The sequence below is a fragment of the Tenrec ecaudatus genome, chromosome 1 (genome assembly GCF_050624435.1).
Source record: "Tenrec ecaudatus isolate mTenEca1 chromosome 1, mTenEca1.hap1, whole genome shotgun sequence".
NCBI lineage: Eukaryota > Metazoa > Chordata > Mammalia > Afrosoricida > Tenrecidae > Tenrec > Tenrec ecaudatus.
Window position 1 is genome coordinate 303,262,173 of NC_134530.1, and position 13,458 is coordinate 303,275,630.

At 51.6% G+C, this 13,458-nt stretch overlaps 1 non-coding gene across 1 annotated transcript; it reads right to left on the minus strand.

The window, feature by feature from the left end:
* Window positions 1-2,122: 2,122 nt before the first annotated feature.
* LOC142437817 (small Cajal body-specific RNA 16) lies at window positions 2,123-2,305 on the minus strand. Its single transcript, XR_012782332.1, has one exon.
* Between the last annotated feature and the right edge of the window lie 11,153 nt (window positions 2,306-13,458).

The window sequence follows — 13,458 nt, forward strand, 5'->3', positions numbered from 1 at the left end:
CACTGGATGCCAAGAGGCACTTCTCAGCACTGGATCCGAGAAACGCCGCAGCACACCGCGTTGAGAATCCCAGGGTCATGTTCAACGAGGGCTTCTGTACTGCTCGGGGTCCTCCGGGAGTGGCGCGGTGGCATGGCAGTTAAATGCTTCGCTGCCAACTCCAGCATTGAAGTCTGAACCCACCAGCTACCCCGTGGAGGTCTGCTTCCCTACAGGTACACAGCCTTGGAAACTGCCCTTGGGCTGCTAACTGCCAAGTCAGCAGTTCAAACTCACCGGCCTCATCTGAGGGAGGCAGATGAGGCTGTCTACTCCTGTAAAGATTTATAGCCTCTATAAACCCCATATTAGCTCGCTAGGAGTCAGAACCGACTCCATGGCCGTGGGTCTGGGTGTGCTGTAGGGAGTTCCCGGATGGTGCTCACAGAAGGTTAGGGTTCATCCAGAAGTGCCTCGGAAGAAAGGCCTGGTGATCTACTTCTGAAAAATCCATCACTGAAAACCCGAGGGAGCCCCACTCGAGTCATGCAGTGGCCTGGAGTCAGGATTGCCTCGTGGCGGCTGACATGGGGGTGGGGGTGGGGTCCCTTCTGGGGTGCTTTCCGGCGACTTCCTCAAAGTAGCTTCTCCATCATGGCTTGGACGTTCTAGAAATCTCCCGTGGATGAGCCTCCTTGGAGACCAGGAATCCTGCATCCTCACACCTCCCCAGGTAGTTCTCAGTGACAGACTGAGAGTCACAGGTTGACCCGTCTCAGGAGGGTGCGATCACTTTGGCCTGATGGCTAAGATCACGTGGGCAGATAGCAGGCATCAGCATCAAATCCTGTATTGTATTTACGTAGACGTCACTGCCACATTCCCGGCTTTTCTCATATGCACCAGGTAGGCTTTGTTTATTTGCTTACTGGCTTTAAAAGACAGAATTCATTTTCTCCAAGTCAAGGCGGGAGTCGTGTCGACTCCTGAGAGTCCGTGATGGACATGGAGCTGCTGGTGGCGGCGGGCAACCCCAGTGTTCCTCTGCGGTCGATGCGTCCGTCTGTCTGCATCTTCACCCTGGAACATGGATTCTGTTCTTCTCAGAGCAGAGCAACCAGGAGCAAGTGTTAGGAACAACCGTCTCTCTTGTACGCATTTCAATGAAAACAAAGAAACAAACTAGTTTTGTAGGCATGTGGTTCACAGGCCATACAATTGAATTACTCGGGCACGGAAAGCAGAGATGTGCAATTGTTACCACAACCACATTCCATCGTTTTCTTCTTTCTCGGAATCATTGTTGTTCGCCTACACCCTCACACCCACCCTGCCAAGCCCCAGGTGGCCTTTACCTGCCTCTACTGGGCTTTCTCTCCAGCAACAGTTCCTGCCTCAGAAACTCACCTTGGCAGTTCAGCCCTGTCCTGCAGGAGGCTGTGAGCCGAGTGGGCATGGACGCGCTGGTTGTGGTCTTTTAGATTCTGCCATGCAGGCGGCTGGGGTTCTGCAGATCTGTGCTCTGTTTGCAATGGCAGGCCCTACACCGGGAGACTGCCGAGCCCTTCCTTCAAGGGGCCTCTGGGTGAAATTGAACCTCTAGCTGTTTGTTTAGCAGCTACGCGCATTCAATGTTTGTGCCAGCAAATGACTCCTTTGCCGTGTGGCAAAGTAACATAGGAGGCCTGATGTCGCGGTGGGTTAGCTGGTGGGATGCTAGCCCCAAAGTCAGCAGTTCAAACCCATCAGCTCTTCTGCAGGAGAAAGACGAGGTGCCCTGCTTCTGTAAAGATCGTCAGCCTCCGAAGCCCGTGGGGACAGTTTGCTTTGTCCTATGGGGTCACTGTGGATCAGCATGGGAATCAGAGGCAGGGAGTTGGGTTTTTGGTTTTAGCGAGTACAATTTATAACAGTCCACCTCCTTTGCTTATACCTTTAAAAATAAAAACAGAAATACTCATCCAAGCAGACAAGAGCACCCAAACTCAAAACCATCATGTTCCAAGGCTGTGAATCTTTATGGGAACAGAACCCCCCATCTTCCTCCTGAAAAGCAAGGGGTGGGTTTGAACAGTCAACCTTGCAATTAGCTACCCCTCACCTAACCCACTGCACCACCAGGGATCTTTTTTTCCCCATCTGGTCCTGTTTGCAGTAGCATACATGATCATCAAACTACTACTAGAATGTTTACACATGTCACTGCAAGTTTCAAGCCCAGGGGAGCGCCCCAAGCATTTGCTCTAGGTCAGGGTGGGTCTGTCTGGTACCAGGCTGCACCCACTGATGGACGGGTCCAGCCACCCAGGAGCCATTCCCAGACTGTCCACCAGGGATCTTTAGACAAAAGTACACCAGTTAAATAAATCTCAGCGTCCTTCAGAGTGGCATATTCCACAAGCATTAAAAGCAGGGATACACATTAGTTTATGTGCACACATCTGTTTATGATAGTTATTTCTAGAACAGACGGCTTGGTTTCTAGGGACGTAATGAATGCATGAATAAGAAAGGGGTTTTACATCGTTTAGAAGAGATTTGAACACAGCCTGCACATCATGGCATTCCTTTGGCAACATATGCATGCAAACATTCCAGGTATACATATTGACATGTTAACTGAGATGGTTCCCTCTGGTGAGGTCATTAAAGATGATTTCAACTCTCTGTTATTAGAATTTTGCTGTTTGGGGCATTCACCAGTTATATAATTTTAAGGACATAAAAATGCATTCCTCTGTGTCCAGATGGCTCACCATGCTGACAGGAACACACAGAACGATTCTTCCCCTAGCAAGACAGCTCGCGGACATGCTGAGAGGTCAGCGAGAGCCCGAGCTGGCCCGGTACCCCTCCAGACCTGGTGGTGGCAAGCCAGGCTTTGGAAGCGTAATGATATTAGGAGAAAAAGTTAGTGTAATAGGCTTCTGTGGTAGTGACATAATCTGTTGTCAACAGATTAAGAGTGAAGGGGTGGAGCTTAGCCTGTCAATCAGGTCACAGCGTGGTGACCTCATTTGGAGCCACCACAGAGATAAATAGCTCACTGGAGGTAGGACACAGATACATTCCCTGTGAGACATTCCTGTTGAGAAGACACATGGAGCTATACTAGAGCCCTGGAGCTGAAGGAGCAACATAGAGACTCCTGCCAGTGCGGAAATGCTTCCACTGCCACTGGATCCACAAGACTCTCCACACACTGCCCTGTGATCTTCCTGCACTCAGTGTCATTGCATATGTTGCATGAGTCTGAGGAGGAATTTATAGATTGGTGTCAAACATATGGGCTAAGATCGGACTTATGGACTTGATCTGGACTGGGTTGGGATGTTATCTCAATATTTAATTGCTTTTATATATCACGCTTTTTCTTGTAGACTTATTAGTCTCCTTTGATTTGTTTCTCTAGTCCACCTGGACTAACACAGCTTCCCAAACCAAACTCACCGCCATTGACTCAATTCCCACACACAGTGACCCAGAAACCTACAGGGGGTTGCTATGAGCCAGCATTGACTCAATGGCAGTGTGAGAGAAACATCTACAGGAGCTTTGTCCTAAAGAGTGACTGGTGTTTTGAGCTGCCAACTTGGTGGTTAGCAGTCTAGCCCTCACCTCACAGCATCACCAGGGCCCTTAATAATAGACTCGCCCAACAAAACAAAACAAAAACCAAACTCACTGCCATTGAGTCGATTCTGGCTCAGAGGGAACTTATAGGACAGGGTAGAGCTGCTCCTGTGAATTTCAGAGACTGCTACTGTTTACAGGAGTAGAAGGTCCCATCTTTAACCAGCGGAGCTGTTGGTGGATTTGAACAGCCGACCTTGCAGATTTCAGCCCAACGCTTACATAATAGGCTTTGCTTTCTTATTCTTTTAAAACTTTTTTCTTTAATTTTACTTGCTTGCTTATTTTTCATACAAATGCCCGAGATAATACCAGAACCAATTGGCCCTGCGCCATGGTGACCCCACGCATGATGGATGGAGCTGCCATCTTGTAATGGTGCAGTGGTTAGGTGCTCCGTAGCTAACAGAAAGGTCAGTGGTCTGAGCCCACCAGCTGCTCTGAGGAAGGCAGACGTGGCAGTCTGCACCTGTAAAGAGGAACTTTGGAAGCCCACTGGGGCAGTTCTACCATGCCTTAAAGGATGGCTCTGGGTTCGTGTCTACTGGTGGGCAGTGGTTTGGGTTGGGTATAGCATCTTATGGAAAGGAGGCCTGGTGGTGCCAGGGTTAAGCACTTGGCTGCCATCCTTAAGGGGTGGGGTCTGAACCCACCCGGCAGGGTCATGGGAGAAAAGCCCAGCAAATCAATTTCTAGGAAACCCTGGGGGCCAGCTGGCTTTCATACGTGGGCTCACCAGGAGTCAGAATTTCCAAATGGCAATCTTTAGGGATGCTGAATACCAGGCCTGCCTTCTGCCTTCTGTTAGACTGGCCGACTTGAAGGTTAGCAGCCCAGGCAGGGGCAAACCATTTGTGCCGTCTGCAGTCTCCTTCAGGTCATGCCAGGGGCTCAAAAATACCTTTGGAGCTCAGGGCAGTTTGACCAGAGCCGGTAGGGAATCATTCAGTTGCAATATTCACCATAGCCACCAGAGGGCGAGAGAGTGCTAAAAAGAAATACTCAACATACCAACAAACTCACTCTCTGGGAGGGGTTTCGGGTCCATAGTGACCTCGCTGGACAGTGTTTACACTGCCCCATAGCTTTGCTGACAAGCACCACTTCATTCTTTCCCCAAAGCAAACCCCTAGCTCCCCATCGGAGGGGCTAGTGGATTCCAACTGTGGAGTTCTTTAACCACCGCAGTGCCAGGGGTCCTTACCAGTGTTATAAAGGGTTTAAATAAAAATCCCACAGGTGCAGAGTGGAAGGTATGTTTCTGTGCACGTTACAGCTTACTGACAGCACATTCTACTATCGGCCTGAGGAGTCTCCCCTCGCTTGGCCCTGTGTAGCAGAAGGTGCAGCTGGGCCTCACTAACGGAATTGGGGTTGGGAGGAGGGGGGAGTTCTTATTTTTTTCTCCCAGCTGGGAATAGCAGGGCTACTCTGCTTTTCCTGAAGGTCCACGTGACCTCCGCCTAAGAAAAGGGTTCTTCCCGTCAGGGGAACGCTGCCCGTGTGAGGTGTGAGAGGGTCTCTGCTCTTTGTGGGGGCTGCTTTCAGAGTGATCCATCGTATGTGCAGCACGGTGCATGCAGACCATGAATCCCTGTGCTGCAGAGAGCTGGGAAGGAGCCAGGAACGATGCCAGGGCCCTCGGGAGCACCGTGCAGTAATCCAGCTGATCTGAGGGCACCTACCAAGTGCCAGGGAGGGGACTTGAAGGATGGAGCTTAACAGACGTGGCTGTCAGTTTAGAAGGCCGCAGGTAGTTTAAAGAAACACTGCCAGTTTTGAGTTGTTAAAAAAAATCAACAAACAAAAATATCCACCTATCTATCTGTTCACCATACTGTGCTGTCTTGCCCATTATTGTGATCTTGGAAGATATGTGACAGGTAGTTCCAATATCAGCATGATCACCTGTGGGGGACAGGTGTCAGTGGAGCTTCCAGACTCACACACACTATCAGGAAAGGTCTGGTGAACTACTTCTGACAACAAACCAAAGAAAACCTCCTGAGTCACAACAGAATATCGTATGATACAGGGCTATCCAATGCAGGCTAGGGGTCTCTTCAGAGGAAGGGCTGCCACAAGGGGGCTTGATCATGAAGAAGGCACAGGGCTGAGCAATGCTTCCTTGTGACGTCTACAGGGCTACCAGACGTCAGAACGAACGGACGTGGTGGTGACTAGCAACAAGGGCAGACGCATAAATATAGTGCAGCTACAGATGCCGCCTCATTGTGTCAGCAAGGAAAGCCTACTGAAGTCCTGGTCCCACGCCACCCTGTCTGGGGACAAATACATCCCCACCCCATCGATGATGGGGCAATGGCGTGAAATCAATCAGTCAGTGAAGTAGAATCAGGCCTGGTGGACACATCAGCCAAGCAGAAGTTCTAATAGGCACCAGGCAACTCTCTCCCTCTTTCCCCCTCCTAGGAGCAGCATGGGGTCTACACTCAGAAGACCTGGAGCAGACTCAAAGCGGACACCCGGATGAGTAATGAATGACGTGAGCCACTCAGAGCTGTCTGTTACTTGGCAAAGCTGACTCAGGCAAAGCCATTCCGGAAGGGTGCTTGCCCGCACCCCACCCTCCCCCAAAACGGAGCTACTAGAGAGCAGAAGTGTGAGCGTGCATGTGGGTGGAGAGTGCACAGAGCCAGGAGCCATAGCCGTCCACTGATGCTGGATGAAAAAATGAACGGGTGATGCAGGGGTGCAGCATTGAGGTGTAAGAAATTGCAAGAATTCCAGAACTGAATTCTGTGATTTCCTGGAAGGAGTCATGAAAATCATCTCCATGTGTGTGTGGTTCCTTCCCTGAAAGTATGTCGTATTTACAAAGGTACACAAGTAAACATAAAGTGAAATAAAATCCATATGATCTACTGCACACAGCAGGGGGACAGGTCTTGGGAACACGGAAGTATGGACAGGTTGCTGCCCTCCAAGTGCTTACAATCTGCTGGAAAAATGCACGTGTGAGTGTGTGTATGAGTGTATCTGCGTGCATGCTTGTGTGAGGGTAGGAGGGAGCTTCTGTGGACAAATCCCATGATCTTTTCCATTCGATTTGTCCTTGAACTTTTTGAAACCCCCTGTACATGTATGAGCGCGTGTGCAAGTATATGTATAGTTACATGTATGTGCATGTGTTGAGCGGGGGCATGAGGATGATGTCCCTCCTCCTTACTGACTGCCTTGTCAGTGATCAGGACATCCTGTGTAGACTGGTAGTCACGGAGGATGGCCGCATCAGGTGACCAAAGGGAGGGCGGCTACATCATGACACAGCCACCAACCTACCGAGAGTCCCGGTCCAGCCAATGGACACATGACCTTAAACACCACAGCCAGCAGTACTCTCAGTATCTCTCTGGCAGTAACTCATGCGCCTTGGCTCTGTGTGCGTGTGCATGTGTGTGTGTGTGTGTGTGTGTGTGTGTGCATACAAGTGAGAAGACTTGACACACTCTGTGAGACAATTCCATTACCTTTTCATTCCATTTTCCATCACACGTTTTAAAGGCCTCTCTGGTCAATATAAAAAAATAACCTTACAAAAAGCGCCCTGGGGGTGCACTGGTCACGTGCTCAGCTGCTAATCGAAAGGTTGGTGGTTTGAACCCCACTGCTACTCCCTGGGAGACACGTGTGGTCGCCTGCCTCCATGGAGATCCATAGCCCCGGAGGTGCTGTGGGCCAGCCTGCAGGACTTCTCTCCCACAGGGCTGTCCTATCGTGCTTCCCTGAGTTGGATTGACTCAAAAGGTTTGGCTGTTGATGCCAAGGTAATGTGTTTTGCTGTTCTAATACCCGACGAGGTCCGAGGACTGGGACAGTGGAAAGAGATGAGTTCTAATGGGCAGGGGAGAGGAAAGAGAGGAGGAGATTAGAACCATATCTAGTGGACACTGCCACCCAGGGACGCCATTTCCCACCCACACTGGGGACCTGGAGGTCCATCCTCTCCTCCCAATACTGACCCTATGGGAGCATCCTTATCTTTCTTCTTCAGAGTGGCTGGTGGCTTTGAACTGCGGGCCTGCCCATTAGCAGGCCAGTGGACAAACCACGAGGCCACCAGGTTGGCTGGTAATCATAGCCTGATTCATCATGCTTTCATGACGCTTCTTGGCCTCAGGTAGGGCTCCAACGTGCAATGAACTTCCCAATTCAGCGGCCCATACTTTCCCTCTGGCTGCAGATTTTATTTTGAATTTTTAGGAGCCCCGGTGGCGTAGTGTTTACGTGTTGGGCTGCTAACCACAAGGTGAGCCCTTCAAAACCACCCGCCACTCCTTGGGAGATAGACAAGGCTATCTTCTCCTGTAATGAGTTATAGTCTCAGAAATCCACGGGGGCAGTTCTAGCCTATCCTGCTGGGTTGCCGTACAGCAGCCTGGACTTGGTGGCAGTGAGTTTGGTGTTTCGGTTTGATGTGGTGGGTTAATGGTTGGGCTGCTAACTGCCTGTTGGGCAGCTCAAACTCAGAGAGCCGCCCTGCAGCTCTCTGCTCCCATGACGATTCACAGACTCGGAGCCTTTCGACTCCACCCCGTAAGTTTGCAATCAGGCAGAACGGACTGGGTGGCAGTAGGTTTGATTGGGGGGGAGGCAGGGGGAGAGGAGGACCTGGTGTTGACTCTACTGCACTCACTGGATGGCACACTGTTTATTTTAACCTTCCTCTAGCTTCTTCCCTCATCCTCTGCCCACCTTCAGAACAGCAGCTTCATTATTCTTGTATTCAAACGTACTTATGCTGTTGAGGGTCAGCAGTGCTGGGGCCATTTGCCAGGATCTGCCCGCGGCCGGCGGAGGGTGGGGTGGGGGTGGTTGTCCTACTAAGTCAGGGCAGAACTGTGCTCCACTGTGCCCACCGGAGCAGACCGCCAGGCCTTGTGGGACACAGAAGGATTTCTCCCAAGCTGTCTCCCCCAAATACATGCCAAACTTAGCTGCTTGCGAATGACTATACATTTGGAGGTCATCAGGAGTAGATCAGGGGTCATTCTCCCTAAGGGTTATCAGCCATCTAGAGCAAGCAGACACCACTGTGTATCCCACAACAGGTAGGGTCCACTCCCTTCTGATAAGGATAGTAGTTGTCTGTTTCCTTGTAGGAGACCCCAGAGAGGTCAAACCCGCCCAAGAATGACCAAGGTTAGGCCGCCATCCGAAATCTAGGATCCACCCATCTTGTCACATGCATACCCTCAATCCCTCCTCTTCCTATTGTGTGTATGTCCCTAGATCACCCCCTCTCATTACTGTATTACCTATAGCACAGTCCCTTCCTGTGACGTGGGTCCTCACCTGTAATTAGGGGGCTTGCATGTCCCCAGAGAACATAAAAGCCTGGGCTAGCATTAAGCCCTCTCTCTCTCCCCCCACGTGGACCACCAAGTGGGGCAGAGGTGAGCATGCTACCATGAATTATGACTGACTCCATTTATTTCAATATTTCTCTTCTATCTCTCATGCTCTCTATAACTTTACTATGATTTTTACTTATTATCGCTGTACAGTTGTACCTACCGGACCCGCCATGATGTGTTAGGGGCTGGCGTCCCCTGACAAGGGCTCAGTGGAGTGGCGCCTCCAATCGTTTGGTTTGTAGGCGAGGGTATAAGTGCGCATGGGACTCCGTCCCCCCGTGAATAAATAAATGAATCCATTTTCGTTTTACCCTATCAGGTTTCCTCCCTGACTTGTGTGTCTAGATTGCCCCGCCCTTTCCTTTTGCAAGTTCAAATCCTGCCTCCTCTGCGCCCCTCCATGATGTGCTCCCCATTCACTTAGACCATGAATCCTCACACACAACGTATACAATTGGGGGCCTGGGTCTTTTTGACTCGGATCATGCAGAAGTCCGTGTGACACAGCCATCACGTCTTTGGGGACAACAGCCATCCTGCAAGAGGGTGCAGCAAAGTGACTCCTCTAAGCTGTCTCAGGGTTGGTGTCTCTGCTTGGCCCCCGAGCTGCTGTGTGATCTCTGCCTGTGTGTCTGTCACACACGTTGTTAAAGATGGCACCTCCCTGAGAGCGCCACGAGGCTTCAGTGAGCTCTGCATGTTTCTAAAGCACAGAGTGCACCCGGCACAGCAGACACAGGAAACCTCATGACGTGTGGGATCTTATAAATCCTTCGCATCCTGGCCAGGGATACTTTTCCACATTCTATGCTAATCCCTCCAAATCAATACATATGTGCATAACAGCCCCCCCCCCCCAAGGGAAGTGCCCACACAAGACCGAAAGTGTCATGGTAGACCAGATCATGTCTGGATTGTGAAAGAAGTATGGTGTTGGAATGGGCTTTCGGAGTCACGCTCCCTGAGCTTGAATTCCGACCCTCTGCTGCTTCCTGGCATTTGTGCTCATTAAAATGGGACGCTTCAAATGGTTCTTGTGAACAGCAGGCAGGAGGTTGTAACAGATTTGTTACTCAGCAATGCTGGCTGCTTGTTGGCATTAGCTGCCCTGTGGACAGCCCTAGCCCCAGGCCCCTGGCGACCAGTGTGCACAGCAGGACAGCAACAGAGCCACCAGCCCCACAACCGGCTGCAAAGAAGACCCTGTCATCCACAGAATTGTCGCTGGCTGAGTTTCAGAGGTGGCCTGCCAGGCCTTTCTTCCTAGTCCCTTTTATGGAAGCTCAACAGAAACCAGCTTTGCATACCAACAACAAGACCATGTAAGGTGCACTGGCTGAAGGCAGACTCCCACGTGGAAGGCCAAGCTTTTACCACCAAGTTGTAGAAAATGAAAGCAGAAAAGCAACACGGCTGTGGAGATGATTCTGACTCATAGCGACCCCACAGGACAGACTAGAATGGCCCCATAGACTTCCCAAGGCTGTCGATCCCTACGGAAGCAGACGGCTACATCTTTTTCCCATGGAGCAGTGGGTAGGTTTGAATCATCGACCTGACAGTTGTAGCCGAATGCCCGACCCATGGCGCCACCGAGGCTCCTGCACCGAACCCACTACCCCGCAGAGGTTGGCTCCTGCCCCTGTTAGGATCTCTCGCTGCTGTGGACCCTGACCTGTGTTAGGTTTCTCACCCTGGCCCAGACGTTGGGGGAAGCTGGCAGACAAGGGCTGGAGGAAACCAGGAGCCAGGACAGAATGAAAGCAAGCCTGGAGTCTCCCCAGGCTTCAGGCACCTGGGGGAAGGGTGCAGGGGGTGGGGGTCGGGTGGGGTGGGGTGCCGAAAGGTCCTCTCGTGGCCTCCAAGCAGACAGTTTCCCGGTGCACGTGGTGCCCCAGTCTGGAGCCGCATTTCCGTGATGTGGGTGCCCCCACTCCAGTTCCCCTTTCCCACATTCACTACAGCGACAGAGACCCGGGTTCTCTCCTCTGCACACTGAAGCATCTCTCTGGTGTGTGTTCTCCCGCCTACCCCACGGGCACTGCCTGGGTCCAACCCCAGAGTTCACACTCCTGGCTTTGAACTTGCATGGCCACTGATGCGCTCCTTGGCCCCCAGCCGTGGCCTCTGTCTGTCACAATCCGCTCGAGCAAAGGCAATCTGTTTATGAAAATGTGACCGCAAGCAAGAACCATGTTCAACTTTTGAAGCGGTCCATGAGTGTGGCGTCCCCTGCCACCCGCCCCCACACCCCAGGGAATCTCAGCTTGGTGGGTCGGTTCAGGTAGAGGCATTGGTGACATTTTAAAAGGTGGTGAGATGGATTGCACTGAGCCACTCATTCCAAATGAGTCCGATGAAATCCATGCAGGTGGATCCATCTCCTGCCTCATTATCCACCTCCTCCCTCCTTAGATAAGAGTCCCAGAAAATAAAATATGACCGTTCAGCACTCAGGGATGCTAACCACTTAATGAGGCAGAACCGCTCCGCGGAGGGGGCTCTACAGGCTTCAGAAGTGATTCAGTCCTCAGGGGCCGCTGTCCGGTCCCCAGGGGGTCACTGCACAGCCTGGCTACACCAAGAGCCACAGAGCAGAGCTCCCCTTACGACTTTCGGGGCTGCAATCCATCCTTACGGGAACCGACTGTCAAGCCTGTCTTCCGCAGCGCTGCTGGCTCTGTGAGGCCCACCCACCTTTACATTCATAAACTTCAAAAGCCAAACTCGCCACCACCCGACTCCTAGTGACCTTATCGGACAGGGTAGCACAGTCCCTGTGAGTCTCTGAGACTGTAACTCATTATAGGAGTGGAAAGTCCTGCTGTTCTCCTGCAGAGCCAGCTGGTGTTTTCAAACTGCCGACTTGAAGGATCACAGCCCAACGCGTAACCTCTCACTTCCCCAGGGCGCTGACCAGGTCTAATTAAACTCAACAACCAAATACACTGCTATCAAATCAGTGCTGACTCGGGCACTTTCCGAGACTGCAATGGTTCATGGGAGTAGAAAGCCACATTGTCGCCCGTGGAGCTGTGGGTGGTTCCCAACAGTCAACCCTGCAGATCGCGGCCCCACAAGGAACCACGACTCCACCAGAGCTCGGAGATGGTTCAAGAGTGTCCCCCTGTGGTCTTTCAAGAACAGAGCAATTCACAGACAGAGTCATTCAGAGAGGTAGTGCCGGGCAGTGAGGGTGGCCCAGAGTGTGAGATCAGAAGGCTGGGGGTTGATGTGTGGCCCTGCCATGTCCTATCTGGGGGACATGGATGCAAATCCACCGAAGTCTGCTTTTAAGGAGAAATGGTCACAGCTGAGATTCCAAGGTGGTGAATTTAAGGGACTTGTTCAGAAAAACACCAGCAAGGGTTATGGATCAAATTGTGTGCCCCCCCACCTCCCGTACCCCCCCTCCCCGCCCCAAAGTGCATGTCTCGAACCCCAGCCCCTCTACCCAGTGGCAGGACACCTGGGTTAAGTGACAGTGGGCTAAGTGTCAGGGGTGGCTCCCCCTGGGTCAGCTGCTCCAACTCATCAGTGTCTCTGAGAAGACAGGAGGGGCGGTCTGCTCCAGCGACGCAGAGTCACAGCCCCGGAAGCCAGAGGGAACAGGTCTCCTCAGTCGTCTGGGGTCGCTGTGAGCTAGGGACGCGATGGCAGTGAGTCGGCTTGGGCCTTTCAGATACCTGTGATATCAGTCCCATTGGCAAAGGGGCTGTCTTCGTGAGACTCCTGGGGAATATTGGCAGTGTCGCCTGTGTCTTGAGCCAAGCTCTCTTGTGATACAAAAAGGAATGGGTTAAGCAAGGAGAGATGGGAGGGACACGGGAAATGCAGTAGAGGAAAGGGGCTTTCCCCAGGACAGACACACAGAGGAAGCCTTTCCACAGAGCTGGCTCCCTGAATTCAGACTTCCAGTATCTTCCCGGGAAGGAAATAAGTTTCCATGTGGTAAAGCCGCCTACGGGTTCTGCTCTGGCAGCACTAGATGTACTAAGGTGCAGAGTTAGGGGAAGGGTGGACTTTGGACCCAGGGATCTTGGCAATGCAAGAACCTTCTGGAATGAGAGGAGGAGGAGACTGCTCTCCCAGAGAGATGGTATCCTGCAAGCTCCCGGATGCAGGGAGTGTACAGTCCATGTGTGAAGTCGCCGTGGGAATGAGATCCCTGAGTTTCCCTGAGGCATTTGGAGTTCACTCATTTAAATGATATAATATAATATTATATATATATACATATATATATATATTGAGAGCCATTTGTGTCCCAAGTGCCCTTTAAGCTTTGTTCTTACATAAGCCAGCCCCCACACCCTCTCCCCCCACTTCTTCACACAATCAGGAAGTTCTTCTCTGCCAAGAATAATCACATTTGAATACCAGAGGATTTTACATTTTCTTTCAAGCTCAAAGCCAGCCAAATCTGATGTAGCTCCAGTCCTCTATGCTTAACGAAGGGGCGGGGTAC